The sequence below is a fragment of the Malania oleifera genome, chromosome 8 (genome assembly GCF_029873635.1).
Source record: "Malania oleifera isolate guangnan ecotype guangnan chromosome 8, ASM2987363v1, whole genome shotgun sequence".
Lineage (NCBI taxonomy): Eukaryota > Viridiplantae > Streptophyta > Magnoliopsida > Santalales > Ximeniaceae > Malania > Malania oleifera.
The window spans coordinates 106,902,499-106,913,733 of NC_080424.1; positions in this window are offsets into that span (position 1 = coordinate 106,902,499).

Below are 11,235 nucleotides of genomic sequence, written 5' to 3' on the forward strand. Positions count from 1 at the left end.
AAAATATATTTATCGTATGTTCCAGTAAGTTTTGGATTCGGAGTTGTATTAGATTTGGATAAGAATTATTATAAAATTATATTGAAATTTATTCAAATACAACTCTAAGGTATGAAATTTATATTTTCAAATATTATGAACACTACTTAAGATTTATATTTTATGTGAAAAAAAGTGTAGCCTTAAAATTTGACCAAGTGGCAATGGATAGGTAGTTTACAGCCTAACAACCCAAATTCAAAATCATTCTATTCTTATGGGCGGTTTGACCCACCATTGACTATAATTTTATGATAATCAACCATGTTAGTACTGATTCGACACAAGTTCGATTCTAGTCAAAATGACTAGTTCAGCTCAAGTTTAAATACTATGCTCAAAAGGCAAGACTAAGCAAAGGAGACTTAGGTCTCTCTCTCTCTCTCTCTCTCTCTCTCTCAATATATATATATATATATATATATATATATTGGAATTACACCACATATGCTGATTATTCTAATTAAGCTTTAGGATAAAATCATAGATTAAATGATTTTTGATTTGTCATAAAATTTTAATATACCCAAATATCTCACCTACCATAAGTTCAAAGGAGACTAGAGCCCAACATTGATGAAGACAATTACCACCCAAGTCAATTAATTTAGTGCAATTGACGCCAGCACTATAATGACCGGAGTAATCTACGTCAACGCTATAATAACTGGAGCAATTCACGCTTGCATCACAATTCATCAATAAATGTCATATAGTTTATTCTACACATTCTTCTCTTTATTAACTTGAGCTACCATTTACTTTGTTAATTTTTTTTTCTTTTTCACGAGCTATATATATATATATATATATAATTATTAATATATATATATAATAAAATGTCTTAGCCTTCGAGTAAATCCCTAATATTATGTGAATAGTTCTAATCTCAATATGTAATTGTTGTGAGCCTCAATTGGAATTCATGTCATTATAGCAAACCATGAAAAATAAATAATTTGCCCTAATGAATATTTGAATGCAAAAATAACATTTAAATTATCTGATCATACCCGTGGGACTCAAACCCACCAACCCACAATCAGTAGTTCGGTAGACACCTTATCCACTGGCTACAGTTACATACTAATGAATAATTAACTAATTTTAGCCTAAATTTTTGAACTTTATGATTCATTCATCAATAAAACTTGAGTCTCATAATTGGTAATAAAAGTTAACAAGTTTAAAATTTTGATTGATCAATTTGAGGCCCTAATGAATAGTTCGTGTTGTCTTTTCTATTACTATTTTTTTTATTATTTGTTGCACCTCTCAAAAACTAGCAAAAAGAAATACATTTGTCATTGTAGTTGATTATATGATTAACACTAGTGCTTTCAAAACCTTAAATTGACAGATTTCATAAATTTCATGGAGAGAGAGCTAAGCAAGTTGTTGAGAATTTGTTAAGAAGGAGCAATGTTTAGAATAACTATATGAGTATAGGCAATCAAATTCAATACGGTACGCATTTATGATGAATAATAAAGATTTGCCTTTAGATCATCATTATGATTTGCTTGTGAAATGAAACGCGAAAAAAATAATAAAATCAAGTAATAAATTCAATCTCACCAACTCCATTCTAATTTATACATACCAATGCACGCAAAAGATAAATCATAACTTACATCTTACAACGGTGGCAAATGAAATTAGTGAATTCCATATATATGTCAATAATTAAAAATAATTAAAGCTTAAGATTTTACCATGAAGGGATTAATAGGCGGGTGACAATATTTTCATCCTCAAAACTCTAAATAAATGATTAAACTTCCAAAAATATCAAATTTGGTTAATTCTATAAGTCTTACCTTAGCCTTAGAGTGCTGCCTAGAAAGTCCAGTTCAAAAATCTATTCCACTAGACTTGACACTCTTAGATCAACGTGATGACTTCCGATTGTCGATTCGGGCAACGAACAACGAGAAATCGAAGAGAGAATAATGGTTTCTCGCAGGTTTAGAGAGAGAGAGAGAGAGAGAAGATACTTTGATTTCTTAACGAAAAAGTTATTTAAGACCTAATTAAAGGTCGTTGACCCAACTGGATTCGTCAATAAATAGAAGCATTCGTTGACGAGTCACAAAAGAAACATTCGTTTATGAAGAAGAGGTTCGTCGACGAACCGTAACCTGAGATTTTTTTGAACTCAGGATTTCTTCGTCGACAAGTCAGAGAGGGACTCGTCCGACGAAAAATAGAGAATTTCGTCCGACGATCCTGCTGCTTTGTCCCTTTTAAATTTTCCTTTCTTCTTTTCTTATTTATTTCTTTTATTTTTTGAGTTTGAGTTCTTACATATATATATATATATATATATATATATATATATTTATACTTATTTATATTTCCAGTCAATACACACACACACATACCTATTTATATTTTCAGTCTATATATATATATATATATATATATATATATATATATATCTGTGTGTGTGTGTGTGTGTGTGTATTTATATTTCAGTAACCATAAGCTTCGAACTCGAGATTGTTGGGATAGAGATGGGTGGAATGTTGATTTATTAGTGGAACTGTTGGGTGAAGATCAGGCTGAGGAAGTAATGAACTCTGCTATTTCTTACAAGGAGGGTCCTGATACAGTAATATGGAAACCTTCAACAGATGGAAAAATCACACGGCAATTGCTTGGGAAATTATAAGGGAGTCATAAAGAGGAATCTCGTTGCAAAATGTATCTTGCATCCAAAAAAGTTTGCCAAAAGGGTTGTCATTTTGTATGTGAAGTTTTAGTTTCGCTTTTCTTTTGTTGATACTCGTACTAAAGAAGTAGGTGTCCCAGCATGGCCTCGTGATGTATTGTTTATGCAAATGCCAAGATTGAATCTCTAAGACCATGTGTTTTTGCACTCGATCTTTTTTCTCAGAGGTATGAAAAAAGCAGCATGCTTGGGTTGTTAGTGTATGACACAATACTGAAAGGCAGAGTTATGTCCGGTTTAGTTGTGCCAGACGAGCCTCAGCAGTTAGGCATTCTTGGTAGGTTCTTATCCTGTCTCATCAATTTGGAGACTCGGAACTTGTCGATGTAGAGCCAAGATGGAATCATTCATGATTCGTGAGAACTGTGTGCTGCATATTAAATATTGGCTGAGATCCCCATTTCAGACAAGTGTTAAATACTGATGTCACCTGCTTCTTGCATGGATATTGCTATCCTCCATGCTTTGGATTGTCGCGACGTCCCGGAGGTGGAGCGCGTGTGTCCACGGGCAGCGAATAAAAATAATTTAATCTTTTCCATGGAAAAAATGGAATGTCCGGAGTCAATCACTAACCTTTTAGTGTGGTTAGACACGTGATTACTACCCCGTAGTAGTAGATGGGTCTACGTTACCAGAATTGGCTCGGATTCGTTTACGCGAGGGCAAGGTACAACACCCCATACGCCGCCGGTTCTTACGAACGGTACCTAATTATTGAATTATCCGTAGTAAATCTAATAATAGTATAATACCACCCCCTCCTTATAATTATAATACAGTGAAAAAATAAATCAATAAATATAATATATACATATATATTCCCTCATAGCTTAAAGGTACTTGAAGTTCCAAGCTAATGCCCCGCATTAAAATTCATAAGGAATCGAAAATCAAAAATATTGTAAATAACAAAAATATAATAAAGAAAATAAAATAAATTAATAATAATCATTGTAATATGAACGTAATACTAACAATATAAATAACAAATAGAAAAATACTATAATGGCATAATAATAATAAAACAATAATATAATAATCTTAATATTACTAGTAGTAATCCATAATGGGATATAATAAATAATATTAAATAGTACAATATGCACATATTACAATAGATACTATATCTGAATATCATAAGGTAACGCAATGATTTCACACATGGTACTAATATAATACACTCTAAATAAAAGGTAATAATAATAATCCTTCCTATGTACACACCCCTAATATCCTATAACTACCTTTACACCTATATTGAAATAACTAATAAAGAATAAACCAAATTTAAATTTAAAACATTGAAACTATGCAAGAGGTCAAGAATAATGAATTAATGGAAACAAGTATTACGGAAATATATATACCCAATCCGACATGTTGCCACATTATATACACCCTAACTATACAAGTATTAAACGTAAAATGGGTACAATAATACAAAAATCCCTACCTCTAACAACAATCAATAAAAGCTTAATATCTAATATTGCACCATTCATATTACAACAAATAACAGCAAAAATATAAACATAAGTATACCTCCTTATCATGTAAAAACATAAGACTTAATAAACAATAAATAATAAATATTATATACCAAAAATAAACTAATGATGCTGATCATGTACTAACATTACAAGTACTAACATTTAATAAATAACAAATTCTACATATAACACAATAAATGAAAAAACTTAATATCTAAATGTTTGCACAATAACAACATAACCACAACCACTACATATGAGAATTGAACAATAAAAAAATCCTACACTAACAATATTACTTATATACACCTGATGAAGATTAAATATTAAAACAAACCCTTTAATAACAGTTTACTATACCCAATAATGATAAAATAAAGAAATAAAATTCAGAAGAGAAAAAAAAAGTAAAGTAAAAAAAAAAGAGGAAAACAGTATGTGTGTGTGCTAAGTATGTGTTTGTGCTCTGTGTATGTGTGCAGTGCGTGTGTGTGTTTGTGCAGTGGGTAAGGGAGCTCACCAAGAACTGCAGAAGGTGTGTGATGGCCGCCGGACTAAAGTGGCAGAGGAGCGTTTGACCGTCGGATTGAGGTGACTGCCGCAGGGATGACTCGGGGTGCTGGAACCGAAGGGATGAGAAGTGGCCGGAGAAGCTGTGCGCGGCGACGAAGAATGGCGGGAGGCTGTCAGTATCGAGAGGAGCAGCCTTGGTCGTGAGGAAGGACGACTGTGGGTGAGGTCGAAGCAGCGACAGGAGGATTCGTCGGCGTGGCTGTGCAGCGGTGATGGTTGGAGCAAAGGCTGGCCGTGAGGTTGGTCGGAGTTCCTGTGTGTGGCAGAGGGAGACGGCGAGTGCGGAGTGGTGGTGGGTCTGGAGCAGAGGGAGTCTGAGGGAGAGAGTGGCCTTTCAGGTGGTGGGTGTTAGCAGCGGGTGTGGCTGGAGTCGTGGCTGGAGGGGGCTCGGGTTGCCGGTGAGATGGAGATGGAGAAGAGAGGATGGAGGCTGGGAAGTTGGTGGCTCGCGGCTGTGTGTGTGTGCAGCGCTGTGGCCGTGAGAGAAAGATGGTTAGAGGAAGAAGATGAAGAGCAGCGGCTGGAGTTGCCGCCGCTGCTATGCGTGTGAACCAGCAAAACAGGTTTTTTTTTTTTGTTCTTCTTGCTGTGCTCCTCTACTATTCTGCGAGCCCCCTGATCAATTTATAAACAAAAACCCCCCAACCCTAGTATGTGCCGCCCATAATAATAATAATAATATTAATAGTGGAAATAATAATGGTAATAATAATAATAATGAAAATAATAATATTTAAAAGTAGTGATATTATTAATAAAAATAATAATAATAGTAAATATAATAATAACACAACTAACAATAATAAAAATAATAGTAAAAATAATAATAATAATAATAATAATAAAGTAATAATAATATTATTATTAATAATAGTTAAAATAATAATAATAATAATAATAATGAAAATAATAGTGGTAAAAATATAGTGGTAAAAATAATAACGATAATAATAAAATAATAATAATATAATAATAATGATAATACTAATAATGATGTCGGAAAATAATTAGTAATAATAATAATTGTGAAAATAATTAATAATAATAATAATGACAAAAATAAATAAATAAATAATAATAATAATAATAAAGATAATAAAAATACTAAAAATAATAATGATAACAAAATAATAATAATAACAAAGATAAATAATAATAATAAGAATAATAATAATGATAGCAAAATAATAATATTATTAAAAATAATAATGATAATAATAATAATAATAATATTGGGTCTGGGTAAAAATGAGGTGTCTACAGGATATTCAAGTAAAAAATGTTGGGATTCGTCTTCCTCGTGTAGTCAAATGGTGTAAACCTGGGATAGGTTGGGTTAAGCTGAATGTGGATGGGAGCTGTAGAGGTAACTCAGGGAATTGTGGTGGTAGAGGCGTGATAAGAGATGAAAAAAGTTTATTTTGATGGGTGGAGAGGAGCACTCAGCCACTGGTTGTGGCTGAAACTCAGTGAGGATAAATTGCCAAATCAGTAATTTCAATCTGAAAATAAATTACAGAGGAATAAAATCTCTCTCACGGCTCACTGGCTAATCTCTCTCACACACCACATTGCTCACATTTACTCACACACAACTCAGCTATTTATAGTAATTATAGAAATCAAATAATCAACAATGGTGGGTGCAAATCTTCAATAGCGGTGGGCTGGTAGGTGGAGTAGGTTGCCTGCAAATCTCCAATGTCCACAACGGTGGGCTGCCGGTCTTCAATGGAGGTGGGCTGCCGGTCTTCAAGTTTAATCTTCAACATCCCCCCTTAAACTTGACTCTCCTAATTTTGTCATTCCGAGCATTGTCTTCAGTCTTGCAAAAATATCATGTCTGAGTGGTTTTGTGAAAATGTCAGCAATCTGATCATACGTTCTGCAAGATATCAATTTCATTTCTTTCTTCCTGTAACCCTTGGCGACATGTTTTGCTTTGTATCTCTGGACTTCTCTTTGAGTGTTCTTCTTGGTCTTGTAGACCCATTTTACACCAATAGTTTTGTGGCTCTTCAGGAGATTTGTCAACTCCCAAGTCTTGTTCTTCTTGATGGATTGTATCTTCTCATCCATCATTTTTCTCCATTTGTTTTCTTCGTTAGCTTTCTCAAAGCTAATTGGGTCGCTAGTTAGCAACAGGCAGTTTAGAGCAATATATTCTTCCATTGGTTCTGTATTTTCATATAGATCGGCTAGATTTCGAGCTCCTCTAGGTCTCATGTCTGAGATTTCACGCTCTATTGATGATGGAGCTTCATTTGTCTGTGGTGAACCATGTGGAGGTGTCTGCAACTCAGGAATTTGTGGCTCGATAGCCACTTCTCTTGTCTGTGTAGGTTCTTCTCCTTCAAGTGTCAATTCCGCATCTTTGGAACATTCAACCTGGTCCCATTTCCAGGATTCATTTTCTTCAAAGATGACATCCCGACTGTGAAAGACTTTCTTATTGATGGGATTGTAAAGTCGATATCCCATGGTGCTGTCACCGTATCCTACAAGGATACACTTCTCTCCTTTATCATCCAGCTTTGTCCTTCTTGCTTCTGGGATCTTGGCGTAGGCTATGGAGCCAAACACCCTAAGATGGCTCACACTGGGCTTGTGAGTACTCCAGGCTTCATATGGTGTCTTTGTATTAAGACTCTTCGTCGGACACCTATTGAGCAGGTAGACTGCACATAACACTGCTTCTGCCCAAAAACTCTTGGGCACATTCTTATCCTTTAACATGCTTCTAGCCATGTTAAGGATTGTGCGGTTCTTCCTTTCAGCTACACCATTCAACTGGGGAGTGTATGATGGTGTGAACTGTTTCTGAATTCCTTGTTGTCTAAGGAATTCCAGGAAAGCTTCGTCTTTGTACTCTCCTCCTTGGTCTGACCGGAGTGACTTGATGCGGAAGCCACTCTGTTTCTCCACAAGAGTTTTGAACTCTTTGAACTTATCGAATACCTCTGACTTCCTTTTCAAGAAGTAGACCCAGGTCTTCCTGCTGTAGTCGTCAATAAAGGTGAGGAAGTATCGATTCTGTCCATTTGAAAATGGTCTTAGTGGACCACACACATCTGTGTGTATTAGTTGGAGCGGCATAGTTGATCTCCAGTCGGTTTGCTTTCCAAAGCTGTTTCTATGTTGCTTGCTCAAAATACAGCTTTCACATATCACATTTGGATGATGGATATTTGGTAAGCCTTTCACCATCTTCTTGCTTCCCAATTGTTTCAAACTTTCAAAGTTTAGATGCCCATACCTTAGATGCCATAGCCAGTCTTTGTCTTTGATGATAGCGCTCAAACACCTTGGCGTATCATGTTGGATGGCGAGCGGAAACATTCGATTCTTTGCCATTTGAACTCGAGTAACAAGCTTTCCTCGAGCATCTATTATCACCATCTGCTTATCACTGAGGCTAATTCGATAGCCTCTCTCCACGAGCTGTCCGAGACTAAGTATATTAGTCTTCATGGCTGGCACATAGTAGACGTTGGAGATGTAAGCATGATCTCCAGACTTCTGTTTGATCAAAACATCTCCTCTCCCTTGGACTGCAATTTTAGAATTATCTCCGAAAGAGATCTCCCCCTGAACTTTCTCATCAAGTTCAAAGAATAGGTTCTTTCTGCCAGTCATATGGTTGCTGGCTCCAGAATCAAGGTACCAAACACTCTGGTCCTGAGGAGTTGCATTGTGTGCCATCAGCATCAATGACTCTCCATCTGCATGATCAGTTTCGGCAAGGTTGACCTCCTCGCTAACCTTTTCTTGTTGTCGCCCCCAACATTCATTGCTATAGTGTCCATACTTGTGACAATTATAGCATTGAATGTTTCTTTTGTCTACATTCGAGCGATTATTATATCCTCCTCTTCTTCCTTGTCCTCTGCCTTGTGGGACATAGCTCTGTTGATTTCGTCCTCCTCTAGTGGGACCTCTTCTGCCTCTGCCACCTTCTCTGGAGTTAAAATTTCCAGAATTTCTTCCACGAGATCCTCGGTCTCGTCCTCTTCCTTGTTGTGACGTCCCCCCTTTGTCGTATCTATCTGTAGTGAGGGACAACTTCGTTTGGAGAGCTTGCTCCATTGCTTTATCATCACTTCTTCTATTGACTTTTTGCTCATGGGCTTGGAGTGAGCCCACAAGTTCTTCTACAGACATTGTTTCCAAGTCTTTTGTTTCTTCTAGGGTCACAGCTATATAATCATATTTTGGATCTAAAGATCGCAAAATTTTTTCACAAATTCTCTCGTCATTGAGAATTTCTCCATTTCTTCTTAATTGATTTGATACTACCATTACTCGTGTATAGTAGTCTGAAATGGATTCAGTAGACTTCATTTTGAGAGATTCGAACTCACCTCGCAATGTCTGAAGACGAATCTTTTTTACTTTATCTGCACCTTTGTGTGTTCGATGGAGAGAGTCCCAGACTTCTTTAGATGTCTTCGCGGAGGCAATGATTTCGAACGTGGCCTCATCAAGGCCTTGGTAGATTATGGATTTTGCCTTGCAATCTTTCTTTCGATCGGCTCGCAAGGTCGTTCTTTGAGCTTCGGGCATAGCTGCTTCGGCTTCTTTTGATGGGCTTTCTCTGTACCCATCTTCAACGATATCCATGACATCCTGAGAACCTAGAAGGGCTCTCATTTGAATCGACCAGTTGTCATAATTCTCTCGGGTCAATTTTGGAATGACCGATTGGATAGTACCGTTAGCCATCGAATTTAATATATAACAAATAGAGAAATGGGGGCTGATTTCGGTAAATCTAATGCCACCAATAAATTCAGAAGATTGAAAAACCTTAGGAACCGGTTTTGGTTTGCAAAGAACCGGTCTAAAAATCACCGAACCGGCTATAGGAAATTCTGGTGAATTTTTAAACTAACCGGTTCAACTTAACGGCCGCTTAACGGCGTTAACTGTTCCGTTACCCCACGTGGCGTCCTCTGCGCGTGCCGCGTGTCGCTGCTGGGAGCGGGTCGGATGCGGGTCAAGGCGCGGGTACGGATCCGGGTTGCTGGTCGCTGGGCCGGGTTGCGGGTCGCTTTCCGGGTCGGATCTCACCAATCGGGCGAAGAAGACGCGTGCAGGAGCGTGAGGCGCGTGTCGCCGTCTGCCGGAGTCTTCGTCGGCGCGTGCAGCGCGTGGGTAGAGCGCTGTCTTCGTGGGAGGCGCGTGGGAGCGCGTGTAGACTCTCCCAGTGTCCGTTTGAGAGGTGGTTTTCACCGTTGGAATCGTCTTGAATCGAATTGCACAATGGCAGGCTCAATTTGATATTTGGAGCAACTTCAAAACTGAGAAGAAACTTGAATTTCTTCTCTGTTCACCTCTGTTTGGTGAATTCCGGCGTACCTGGACGCTCTGATACCACTGATGGGTGGAGAGGAGCACTCAGCCACTGGTTGTGGCTGAAACTCAGTGAGGATAAATTGCCAAATCAGTAATTTCAATCTGAAAATAAATTACAGAGGAATAAAATCTCTCTCACGGCTCACTGGCTAATCTCTCTCACACACCACATTGCTCACATTTACTCACACACAACTCAGCTATTTATAGTAATTATAGAAATCAAATAATCAACAATGGTGGGTGCAAATCTTCAATAGCGGTGGGCTGGTAGGTGGAGTAGGTTGCCTGCAAATCTCCAATGTCCACAACGGTGGGCTGCCGGTCTTCAATGGAGGTGGGCTGCCGGTCTTCAAGTTTAATCTTCAACATATTTAAAGCAGCTTTTTCCTTATTATTGGGTTATGGAACAAATAACATGGCTGAATTGAAGGCGATTATTTTAGGGATTAATCTGTGCAAAGATCTCGGATTTGATCAAGTAAAGATTGCATGTGACTCTGCTTTGTTGGTTTAGTGGATAAATTTTGGGAAGTGCTCAGTTTGGAACTTATGGGATTTGTGGGAAGAACTTATGCTAGCATTAAGAGACATACAGTTCAAAGTGGAACATGTTTACAGGGAGGTGAATAAAAGTGCAGATTTCTTTGCCAAACAGGATGAATATGGTATTTCTCGATCATATAGTTGCCAAAATGATTTTCCTCAGCAAGTCAAGGGAATGATTCGATTGGACTTGTTGGGTTTTCCTTCTTTGCTCTCATGACGTTTTGTGTTAATTCACTTTTAGTGGTTTAGTTTCTTAGTTTTTTTGATTGCTGGTGTTTGGTTTTTTGGTTTAGTTTATGTTGGTTAAGTTAGTTTTAGGGTCTTGGAATTTTGTTTTTATTGTCCTAAAGTTTCAAAATTGTAACCACGGTTTTCCTCTGCCATAAGTGAGGGGTTTTCTAATAAAGTTTAGGAGGTGCCGCCCTCTTTTTCCACAAAAAAAAAAGAAGTATTGACTACAAATATAAATAAGTATATATATGTAAAAACCCA